A 12,019-nucleotide genomic window follows, 5' to 3' on the forward strand; every position below is an offset into this window, starting at 1 on the left:
CATCCACATCTAAGTTTGAGACCACTTTTGCTTTTTAGTTACTTTTTGCTTTTGTCCTTACTTTTATCTACCTTTTCTGCTGGTACCTACAGACCTGTCAGTCTAGTCACCTAACTACCACTTATTCTCTGATATTCCGTTTAGCCTTTTATAGTAACCCCGTACCTTCCACATATTTTCTGAAACATAATGTTCCCCCACTCTCACGTACACAGGTGCTTATCAATCTTCTTTCACACCTCCTAGTCAGTAGAGTACCACCTTAATTTTCAGTCTAGTTAGAATCTCAACCCAAAGAGTGGTAGCTAACCAACATTTCCAGAATATCACCACAATTACCAAAGCGCATTCATCTCTGTGGGATTCGACCCTTACATCCACTATACTAGTCAGTAGAAGTGTGTTGAGGAATTATTAATACCAGGTTCAGGCTTAGCTGGGACGTCCATCCTGATCAGTAGGACATATCATTTGCTTGACGCGACACCTGTACAAACTCTTTCAGGTAGTAAAAGTTAAGCTTAAATCCAAGGAGTTGTTTGTATGATTCATAACTCATTTATATTGACTAAATGACTTAAAATGTGCGTTTCTTATTATGTTTTGTTTAAATATCATTCCTACTAAACTGTTCTAAAGATCGAATTATTAAAAAAAAGTAAAACTAAGAGTTATATTAAATTGGAACAGCAAATAAAAGAAAAGAAAATTTCAAGTAATGGGAGATGCAAACCGATTTGTGTATGCGTAGTATTTTTTAGACAAATTGAAGCCATTCAAATATGTTTGTTTTGAATTTTGATCTGCAGATTTAGATTCTTTAGATACATTAGAAATAATTATATATGTAGTAAAATAAATAAAAATATTTCACCAAATTTTGACTGGCTGCACGATTTTTAGAAAAAAGATTTTTAATAGAAACATAATTATTCAAACATGTTTGTTCTGTTATGCAGATTTAGATTCTTTGGATATATTAGAAATAATTATCTATGCAGTACAATAAATCTGTCACCAAATCTTAATTGCCTGCACGATTTTTTAGGTACAATAATTTTAAAAGAAAAATAATTATTCAAATATGTTTGTTTTATCTTGCAGATTTAGATTCTTTTGGATCTATTAGAAATGATTGTTTTTGTAGTAGAATAAATTAAAATATGTCACCTGATTTTAATTATCGTACTCCCTCCGCTTCAACACGAGAGAGGTGTGAAATTCTTCGGTTTGGTGAGAAGAAAGGAGTGTGTATTTTTTATCAAGGACATTTTTAAGAGTACTTTCACCTTGAGGACGAGCCAGTCATGCTTTTATTTAACTAGTATCACACCCGTGCGATGCACGAGTCATTTTAATTTCTTCGTATTTATTTCATTATGCGAAATAAAATTAGTGAAATGATAAACAAAAGAATATTCGACATCCTCTTACTTTGGATTATACTTTTTCAATCACATTAACCCCACATGGCCACAAGAGTGTGTGTAAATGCTAACTTTTCTTTAAAATGTCAATACAATCACATTAAAATTTCAGTACATATTTGTGTTGACATTTTAATAAATTGTCTTGACATTTAAATATCAGACTTAAAATTAAAAAGCATTTTAATTCTGTGAAAATATGAATTAACAGTTGAGTTATAACTGCAGGAGCAAGTTTACGTTGCAATAATTTAAGATTGCACTGGTGAGACACTTCCTAGTCGAGCTTCATTTCATTGCAATATAGTGCCCCTATACACTAAAAACCCAAACCTTGAAACCTAAATCCTAAACCCTTAACTTTAAAATATACTCATCATGACCAACAAATGAGCCAAATATCAATAAAATTCTCCATCCGTCCCAGTTCAATTTTACTTTGTTGATCACTTATTCTATTTTGAGGGTTTTAGATCTATATTCGATATCTTACACTGGGTCGGCCTACTTGATAATCCTTACTGATAGCAGGTTTTTTTACCTGAATCTTGGTTGTAAATCTGATTATATGCTCATATCAAGAAATTGCAATTTTAATTTAAAAAAACATGATGACATTCTGTTTTTTTTTTAAAATTGTGCAAATCTATACATATATAAAAGAGAGTTTTGGATCAATAAGAGTGGCTCGATCGATACATTTAAATCATAAACCATAAACACTAAACTATGAACTCTTAAACATAAATACTAAACCCTAAACCCTATTAGCTTAAAAAAACCCTATTAGCTTCTAGATTTGAGATCAATTAGAATGGCTCGATACACTTGAACTCTAAACCATCAATCATAAATCCTAAATGCTAAACATTGAACCCTGGATGTAACCGTTACCTTCATCTCAATTACATGGAGATATGTATTAGTATTAATTTTCATAAACTTTCTCACTTCTATTAAAAAAAATATGCACACAAAATTGTTGATTAGTGAATTTAGCAAAATAAATAATCTATATTTAATTTTGTTAGTATTATGACAATACATCCAAATTTTTGTTAATAACACCCACAGAAGTAATTGCAACTTGACCCAACTACTACTAACATTGTTAGATTATTGAGAAGGGAGGCTCCTCCCTCAAACTCTCATTCTCACTATCGCGACCTTTTTGTCTCCGGCGTGTAAGAACAATTATGGTTTACTGGAAATGAATTAATGCTAGGGTACTGCGTTGATGAAATATTAGTATTTAAAACATCCTATTTAATAAGGTTTTTATTCTTGCATAATAACATTGGGACGTTGGGTGCTATACTACTGATTTGAGATGATCATTTTTGCATATTAACATCAGTTCATATGGAAGGCTTTTAGTTGCCATTTTTCTCAGTTTGGGACTTTTTGGGTGCAATACTACTGATTTGAGATGGGCTCTAAACCCTAAAAATGTTAAGTGGGCAATGATATTGCAATAAAAAGATAAATGATAAATCACAAAACAAATAAAAGACACACATAGAAATACGAATAAAACTTAACATTAGAACAATAAAAAAATACTTCATTAACAACATTAAGTAAACAACATTAACTATACAATAATAGGAATAGTAAAATAAAGAAAAAGAAATAGTAAAGCACGAACTCAACCAAATATACACCATCATAGCGCCACAACTTCTCTCTCCTACTGTTTTCTACCCCATTTTCTCCTCCAGTCTATTTAATCTCCAAATTGAAGATTTATGCATGTGTGCAAGAACAATGTGATTCGTCTTCTTTGCTTCCTTTTGCCAATCATTGACTTTGGCTGTGTTTTTTTGCACCAAAAACATGAAAGTGATGAAGTTGACAACGAATGTGCAAAACATTAGCTTCAAAATATTATAGACAATCAGATTCTATGACTTTTTTTTTGTAAAAAAAGAACTATTTTAGCTCAAGCAGAAGAAATTAAAACAAAGTTAACAATAAAATAAAATAAATTAACATTAAGAAAAAGTTTAAATGTGAACTAACATAACTCAAACAGAGAATGATCCTCAAAATCAGATTTAAATGTGATAGCGTAATTTCACATTCATCTGAAAAACACATACAAACCTTACTTTGATGACATATGCAATATTGTTAGGCGGCAACTCATTAAGGAATTAAGGAATGTGAATTCCATAAAACATTTTATCTTGTTGGAGAAAAATTCAATAATGTAACCGGAGAAGCTAATGAAGTTGTGAAAAAGAAACATAGCAAATGAGACATATTTATAGGTAAAAAATATAAAGTAATAAATGCCGCACGTTTTTGTATAGCATTGGTGTATATATTGCAATTTGGGCATGTCATAATTATTGTTACGTTACTTTTAATTGATACGTTACTTCTAATGACCATAACTGCCGAAACACTAAAAATTCCAAGGAAGATGAAGGAAATTATGCATTCTTAGAGAAATAAATTCCCATCACAATAACCGTCCAAATATATAGGAGTATATGATTATGATTGTAATCAATTAACCAATTTAATTCCTATCAGCATAACCGTCCAAATAAATTCCTATCATTTTTGTTTATTGCATTTACACCCTATGCATAAAATAGTTATTCAAAACCTCCCAAAACTCAACTTTTATATATGTATAGATTACCCACCTTGAGGGCTGGTACGCTTGGATTCTGTATTGTTTTAAGGTCATTATTTGGATCGTTTTGAATGTCAAGTTGCACTACCTGTCCATTATTTATACATTTTTTTTAATTTTGATATTTTGACTTGTTTTGTGAGAAATGTGCAAAATAGATCCTAAAAAAATAGCAAAAAGTCGAATTCAGAAGTCTAGAGCATTAAGCCGGCCAGCGGCCATCAGAGCCCATCGACTGTCAGGGTTAAAACGTTCCACCTCGGAAATTGTGCATACAGAGAAAAATACGCTCAACGACCGCTGGGACGTGCGCAGCGATCCGCTGAAAGTTGCACTGAGAAGACAAAATGGTGGTGATTTTCCATATTGAGGAGCACGACTTGAAGGCTATAAATACCCCTTAAAACTTCATCAAATGAACCTTTTGTTGTATTCTATTCTGAGATACAAGGTTTAGAGTCCCTTTCCATTAATGATCATCTTTCCCCATACTTGAAGTTTGAAGCTTGGATTCGAGAGAAGATCAAGACTACAAGATTCTTCCCTTGTGTTTTAACTTATTAGTTTTTTGTTTTCTATGTTTTCCTTACAAACTATGGGTTTAGTTTATTTGTCTATGAGTAGCTAAATCTGTAGAGTTCTAGGGATGTGTTAGTAACGACTTTGATTTATACAATTCCTATTTATTGATAACTATTTTGTTCATGCTTGTTTTTTTCTAAGTTGTTCAAAGTAATCGAGAGAGGATTTGCATGTTAGATGGACTTAGTTAACAGTACAATTAGTTCATTGTATTGTTAATTAAAAGTGAGGACATCTTGATAGTCTAATTGAACTGTTTGAAGTTACTAATTTGAGATTGACGACCTGGGTGTGTAATCTACTTTGTACCGTATGAGCAATACTTATGTGACTCGTTCTAGTCTAGTATGAATTGTGCTAGGATATTCTAATTGTGTCTTGCATACACCATGACTGTGAAAGCACATATCCCTGGAATTCCCACATTCTCATTTGTTTTCCTCAAGTATTCAATCTGCAACTGTTTTAATTGTTTTCTTTAATTGTTTTATTTGTAGTTTTCTTAGTTTAATCAAACACCAACTGTGTTTCCAAATAGTGAAAGAAGTCAAGTATTAGGCAATCTGTGATAGCACTCACTGAGTTTGACAATCATGTGCTTACCTTTAGCTATACTATTCTTTCCTTGTCATACTTGGAATTAATTGTAGTACTAAAAAATAGTGCATCAAGGACAAGGTGAATTTTTATCGCGGGGGAGTTGATAGGGGCTCATTCCTTGTCCAACAAGATTCGCTATGCTTTGTCCCCCAAGTTTCTCCATATCCTTTATTATTATTTTATTTAACATAGCTTTTATTTTAGTTAGCTATTTTTATGCAATCTTTATTTTTATTGAGTCTAGTTAGTATTCTATATACTGGAGGTCTATGTAATCTTTTATTTATTGAGAAGTAATAAACAAATTATTTTCATTCTTGGTTCCGACAGAAATCACCCCTAGAACTCCAACTAGGGTTTATCTTCTTTTTCGTCTCACTATAAATCGTTGGTGCTCTAATCCGATATATCAATGGTCTATCATACGCCCACTAGTAGTTTAAAATTTTGCAGATGCAGTTATGAAATATACAAGTGTTTGCAATTTGAAAGATATGGGTAGACTTGGATATAATGATTGAACATGATAACGCTAACGCCTATGAAAGACGCCACAGTGGAATTGGCGGTTCCTTTGAACCCAAGGAAAAAGAGAAGAAAAAGAGCCAATCTCCTCTCCTCGCAGAACCACTGAAGATGATGATCCCAGACTAATCAAAGTGAGAGACGGCAAAGGTAGAAATCCCCTTCACTTTGCTGCATCTTTGGGCCACCTTGAAGAAGCGCGTTACGATATGCATGTATGTACACGAGACAAAAATGGTATACTACCTATTCATCTAGCTAGCATTCCATGTTGTTGAAATCATTCGCCTTTTGCTCCAGATGAGTTGCTCGATGGGGATGGTTGTAATATCTTACATGTTGCCGCAAAGAGCCGAAGATATAATGTGTTCAGTTTTGTTCTCAGTAATCATCATCTCAACTACCTCATAAACATGCAAGACAAATCTGGAAACACATGTATTTTCACCCTAAGATAGTCAATACCTTGACATGGAACTCGAAAGTTAAAATAGACGTCGTTAATAACAACCAACAGACAGCTCTTGATGTTGCTGAGTATTATATGAATTTAGACAGGTATGTATGTATATGTATGTGTGCATGCTACTACTTTATAACTATTAGAACCAGTTGACTCTAATGCACTGATATCTTTGTGTGCGTTTGTAGAGCTTGACTTGGGCTGCATTGAAGGCTGCTGGCGTTCCACGAAATTGCTCTAAAAAAAAGGCTTCAAGTAGAAGTAAGATATCAGGTAGCTATAAGGATAGAGTGAACACTCTATTAATTATGGCAACTCTGGTAGCCACAATAACTTTTGCAGCAGGTTTCACCATGCCTGAAGTTGGCACTAATTCAGGCATGGCAACGATGTTGAGAGATAAAGCATTCCACGTGTTTGTTTTCTGCGATACTTTAGCCATGTATAGTTCAATTGTTGTTGCCTCGGTTCTCATTTGGGCTCAGTTAGATGATCTCAAATTCACCCTTACTGCTCTCACGCTGGCTGTTCCTTTGCTCGGGATCGCTCTTACCATGATGTCTATGGCTTTCACAGCGGGGATATTCGTGATTGTTAGCAAACTTAAGTGGCTCAGCACTACAATCTCTTTCATCGCGATTATGGTTCTACTCCTCCTTCCACTCTGCGGTACGCACACTTGAAGGAGTAGGATATTACGCTACCTTTCTTACTACCCGTTTTGTTGGTTAGCTCGTCTTAGTACCAGTTAGAAATACATAACTACATGTTGGTCTTGTACTATGGAATCTGTCTAGTTATCATTACAATGGCTGCCCCCTTTCTTCTTGTTTTTTTGGGTATTGTGTTGTGTTGTACCCATGTATGCCTTGGTTGTCTTTTTTATTTTTGTTTCATTCTATTTGAGTATGCTGTGTTGTCTCGAGCACCTCGTTTAGGGCAGGTTTTTGTGTGCTCCTTGTGGTTCGTTGTTGTTGTTCAGTTCATCATTCTTCAATGGTTTGAGCATTTTTGTCTCATAAAAAAAGTACTTGTGAAATAAAGCATGGCTGGTGTCAGTATATTTGAGCGGAACATGTTTGTAAGAGTGTCCACTATAAGGCGGACGTCCCCAATAGCCCCGCCCCCTTTTTGTCTACAGCCCCAATTTTTTTGTCCGCGCCCAAAAAAAAGGTTTCCGCCACTATAGGCGGACACTTCCAATAGCCCCGAAATTTTATAACCAATTTTTATTTTAATTTTTTCCTTTAGTTTTAAAATCATCGGAATTTAAATAATTATAAAACGAGGTAATTGGGACCGGATATTCGTTGTATTGGAAACGGTAAAATTATACAACGAACATTTAAAACAAAATACAAATAAAAACGCCGCCACCGTCTAATCGGTGGAGGAGTCGGATTCCTCCTCTTCTTCTCCGTCTCCCTCGCTGCCGCCGGCCGTGTTAGGGTTTGTATACTAGAAATCACCTTTCGAGTGATTGAATACTGTAAAACTCTAATAATTATTTTCCAATGAATGCAACAGATTATTTTTGTCATAATGTTGTTATGTATTACATTTAATGGATGTTTATTGCATATTTAAATGTATAAGCGAACATAACATAAATCTAAGTCTTTGTTCTAGTAGACCGGTTGTGGGCTGCGCTCAATTTAAGGTATGCGGTCAGTTCTGAACAAAGAAAAATAAGAATTTCACAACCAGATAGACCTAGACTACCTATCGTGAAAGGTTGCAATGTCAGTCCGATTATTTCTAAGCCTTATTGAAATATGATGACGTTGGTGTGGTATAGCACTGAATGGATCTAACAGCAAGACGAGTCTTTATGCTATCTACTGAAAGACGAGGTCTTGATAATTAATTTCTTAATCAATGTACGTTAGCATTGAGCATACGATATTGAGTATCTACTACTTTGACTTACCAAAGGTGCGGATTTTTCGTCACCCAACGATCCAGGTATATTGGGTAGTGGTGATCATTATCTAGCGGTGCTAGGATTGCTATTATGTTGAATCGTGCGCGAGGAGAGTCTCGTTTGATAACATCCACAAGAGGAGCTCGAAACAAGGTTTTATTATTCGGAACCTAGCTAGTTGGAGTTTAATTACTCTATGAATAATAAATAAGAGTTTCTTGCTAAGTCCACTCTTGGAGAATAAAATATGTTAATTAATTAAGTGCATAGCAGACATTAATTAATTAATGGATGTTTCTATCTTCAGCGCGAGAAATGAATTAAATAAATAAAAGGAAACCCGGAATACTTGTAATTTCAGATTTGGAAAGGCAGTGCAATATTACTTCTGTAGTGGCTGCTTGTAATATTCCAATATAAGCTTATATTAAATTGTGGGTTCAATTTAATTAGTAAAAAGCTAATTGGGTGAGGCCATGTCCAAATTCTTCCTTAGATCCCTGACTGGGCCCAATATGTGACTTAATATAAATAGGAGAATAAAGTAAACAGAAACAACAATTATTATTGCTCCCAATTTCCGTCCCCCCTCTAAAGAGAGAGAGTTCGAAAATTACTTCTTCCGTGGGCTGAGTTCTGTCTTTATTATTCGAGTCCTAGTATTCTGGTGAGATTTGCCCACACAAATATCAGTATACAGTCCGGGACACCAGTCAGAAGATCCGAGGTCGAGTACAGAAGATCTTCACGAGGAGACGGAGCAAGCCATCATCAATTCTTGATTGAATCAACGAGGTAAATTGGTTAATTCCGTAGTAAGCATGTTTTAGGGATTTTATATGCTAAAGCATATTTTAATTCAAGTTATGAGCATGATACATGTGATAACTACGAGAATAGATTTTGTCTAGATAATCTGCTAAATAGATCAAATTATGTGATCCGTTAGAACATGCACGCTTCCGCTGCCAACCCCTTCAGGCCGCCCCTGCCTCAGGAGCCTCATCATCCAAGCGTTGACGGCGCTGCATCCGACGTATGAGTTTCAAGTATATATCCTTGATGAACGGGTCCGTTGCGGCCTCGTATTTGCTGCAGACTTCATGCAGTTGTTGCATCAACTGCACATCTAGGTTCTCCCTCAAGACCTCGCTGGCAACAGCGACCCTGGGCGGCGGTATAGGGGCGGGCTGCGGGGTACGCGATCCAGACGCGGCCGACGATCGGCGGGAGGAAATTCCAGCTTCTCTAGCGCGTCGGATAGAGGAATGTTGTCCCGGAGGGCGTGCGCGCCTAGAGTGTGTAGCGGAGGGCTCTTTCGCTTGCTCGTCGTTCAGGTCGAATGATTGCGAGCCGATGCCGCTGCTGCAGTCCCCGGCAATGTTGTGTCTAGTACACTTCGGCCCAGGAGCTCCAGCCTGCTCTTGCGCACAGATGGCCTTGAATTTCGGATAGTGCTCGAGAACTTGATACTCCTCCCACATTGTGAACTTGGGCCAGCCCTCCTTGTTGTATTGGCCCATGGACAGTGCCTTCACGTCGGCTTCCCTTCGGCCACTCTCAATATTGAGCAGGTTGTTCTGGTATATGCCCGCAAACCGCTTGGTGGCCGGCAGAATCCTAGACCACTTTTTGCGAAGCTGTTCTCCGTCACGCGGTCTGGCTCCTGGAGGTTTGAACTCATTGTATGCCAACAGGACGCGCTTCCAAAAGCTCCCCTCGGTCTGATCGGTGCCCACTATGGGGTCCGATGTGACGGCATCCCACGCCCTCGCCACAGCAATGGACTCCGCTTTAGTGTAGTGGACACCCCGTTTGTAGCCGGCATCCGACGCCGCTGCCTCGCTGCCCTCGCCGCTGCCACTGCCGACGCGGCTACCCGAGCCGTCGCCACCGCTGCCCGAGCCGCCTCCGCTGCCACCGCGACTGCCTCTTCCGCCGCCGCCACCGCCACTGCTTCCACCCGCAGTATCCGGTACGCCGAAACTGAGCAGACCCATCATGGTATCCAGTGCGTCTTGATCTACTTCGGTGAAAGGAGATTAGCTGGATTGGAAAGGGGTCTCCGGATGCGGCTGGTTAAGCGCGTCGAGGTTGGGTCTGTAATCTCCAAACGCCGAGCGACTCAGATTCCACTGAAAATGTTGGGGCGTGGGAGAAGACCTCCACGGCTGAGATGGAGGAGGAGTTGGACTCGATGCCCACGGCGGGGGAGATTGACTCCAACTCCACGGATGGGACGGAGAGCCACCATATCCCGACGGCTGAGAAGGATAGCCGCCATATCCCGACGGCTGTGAAGGATAGCCACCATATCCCAACGGCTGTAAAGGATTGCCGCCATATCCCTATTCGTGCGAGCCTGGTGATTCGTCGTCTCCACAGTGCATTTTTAGAGAGTGAAAGTGTATATAGTGAATGAATGGAGAGTGTGTGAAAAGGGTGTAAAATGGGTAGCGGAGGAGTGGTATTTATAGGGTTAATTTTTGGAAAAAAATAAAAAATAAATAAAGAATCGGAAGGGGGTGCCCGGCGCGCCTATCGCCGGCGCGGCGATGGCCGACCGGGGCGTCCTCGCACATTTCTCGCCAAATGACCATCCGGCCCGTTTTTTTCGTCCGCCGCGGGGCGGACGTCCCATGCACTATAGTCCGCCCCCGCCGGGGCTATAGCCGCACTGGTATTATAGTGGACACTCTAATCACCTATTCGATTTGTTACTAGTTTCGTTATTAAGGATGCATAGCATTCTAAAACTTACAAGATGACACATCACAAGTAACAGTAAAGCTAATCAACGATCTGCAGTAACTCTCTCACTCTGACAAGGTCCATATAGGCTTGTTCAATAAAGGTTTGACCGGAATTGAAACTAAAAAATACATTAACATATAACTATCACACCTTGGTGTCAAGAGATATCTGAAAATACAATATAAGTCTCATAGATTACTCCTATCACCAATTAATTTTAGGAGGGAACTCATGAAATTCTATCAAGATTCAACAATGAAAAGAAAATAATAGAACTGGGACCAAATGAGTCGTTGCGTAGTTTTCACTTAGGCCATGTTTGTTTAACAAGGATTCTGGCTTAGAAAAGTAATTTGATTCACATTCATTAAATTTTTATTGTCACGTGCAATAATAAAAATACAATGAAAATTATCATATTCCTAAAAATTCTATATTCTGAATCCACAGTCCAATTGGTTTTGTAATTTTAAACATTATGGAGAGAAAGATACGAAATAGTTTCTGTGTCTTTTCTACTCCTATTCTATTTATTCTAGGACTAGTCTTTCATTTTTCTCTCACTTCGCTCTTGTTTCAATTTGCAATTCATTTCAAATATTATCTGAATTCTTTTGATTGTCTCCATTCGTATTTCATTTGTCCCACGTTACTTGACACACTTCTTTTTTTCAGTCATTATTTCCTCTTCACTTAATTATTTCTTTACTTGAATAATTTATTATTTTTCTACTTTAACTATCATTTTCTTTTCCTTTTTTGTTTATTTGGTTGATCATTCATCAAAATTTAGGATTTTCAATCGTGATTCAGCGCAATAATTTGATTTAAGTTTGCTATTTTTGAAAATTGTTGATTTATTAGAGGCTGAAGATTGGTAGGTATAATAAGAGTTTATTGAGATTTAATATTGCATTAGTTAAGTATGATACACAGTTAGAATTTTGTTTGGTTGATGTAAATTAGAAAACGAAAATTAATGTTGTTGTTTTTAAGTGATAATCTAAGACCCTCAATTTGTCGTAAGATATTCACAAACCATAAGAATGTTTATTTAGATTAATGACTACACCATGCAGACATCTATATCATATCCT

General features: G+C 37.3%; 1 pseudogene; it reads left to right on the plus strand.

Annotated features, from left to right (window-relative positions):
- The first annotated feature begins 5,750 nt into the window (after positions 1-5,750).
- LOC121808905 lies at positions 5,751-6,996 on the plus strand (annotated as a pseudogene).
- The last annotated feature ends 5,023 nt before the right edge of the window (positions 6,997-12,019 follow it).

This window comes from Salvia splendens, chromosome 6 (genome assembly GCF_004379255.2).
Source record: "Salvia splendens isolate huo1 chromosome 6, SspV2, whole genome shotgun sequence".
NCBI lineage: Eukaryota > Viridiplantae > Streptophyta > Magnoliopsida > Lamiales > Lamiaceae > Salvia > Salvia splendens.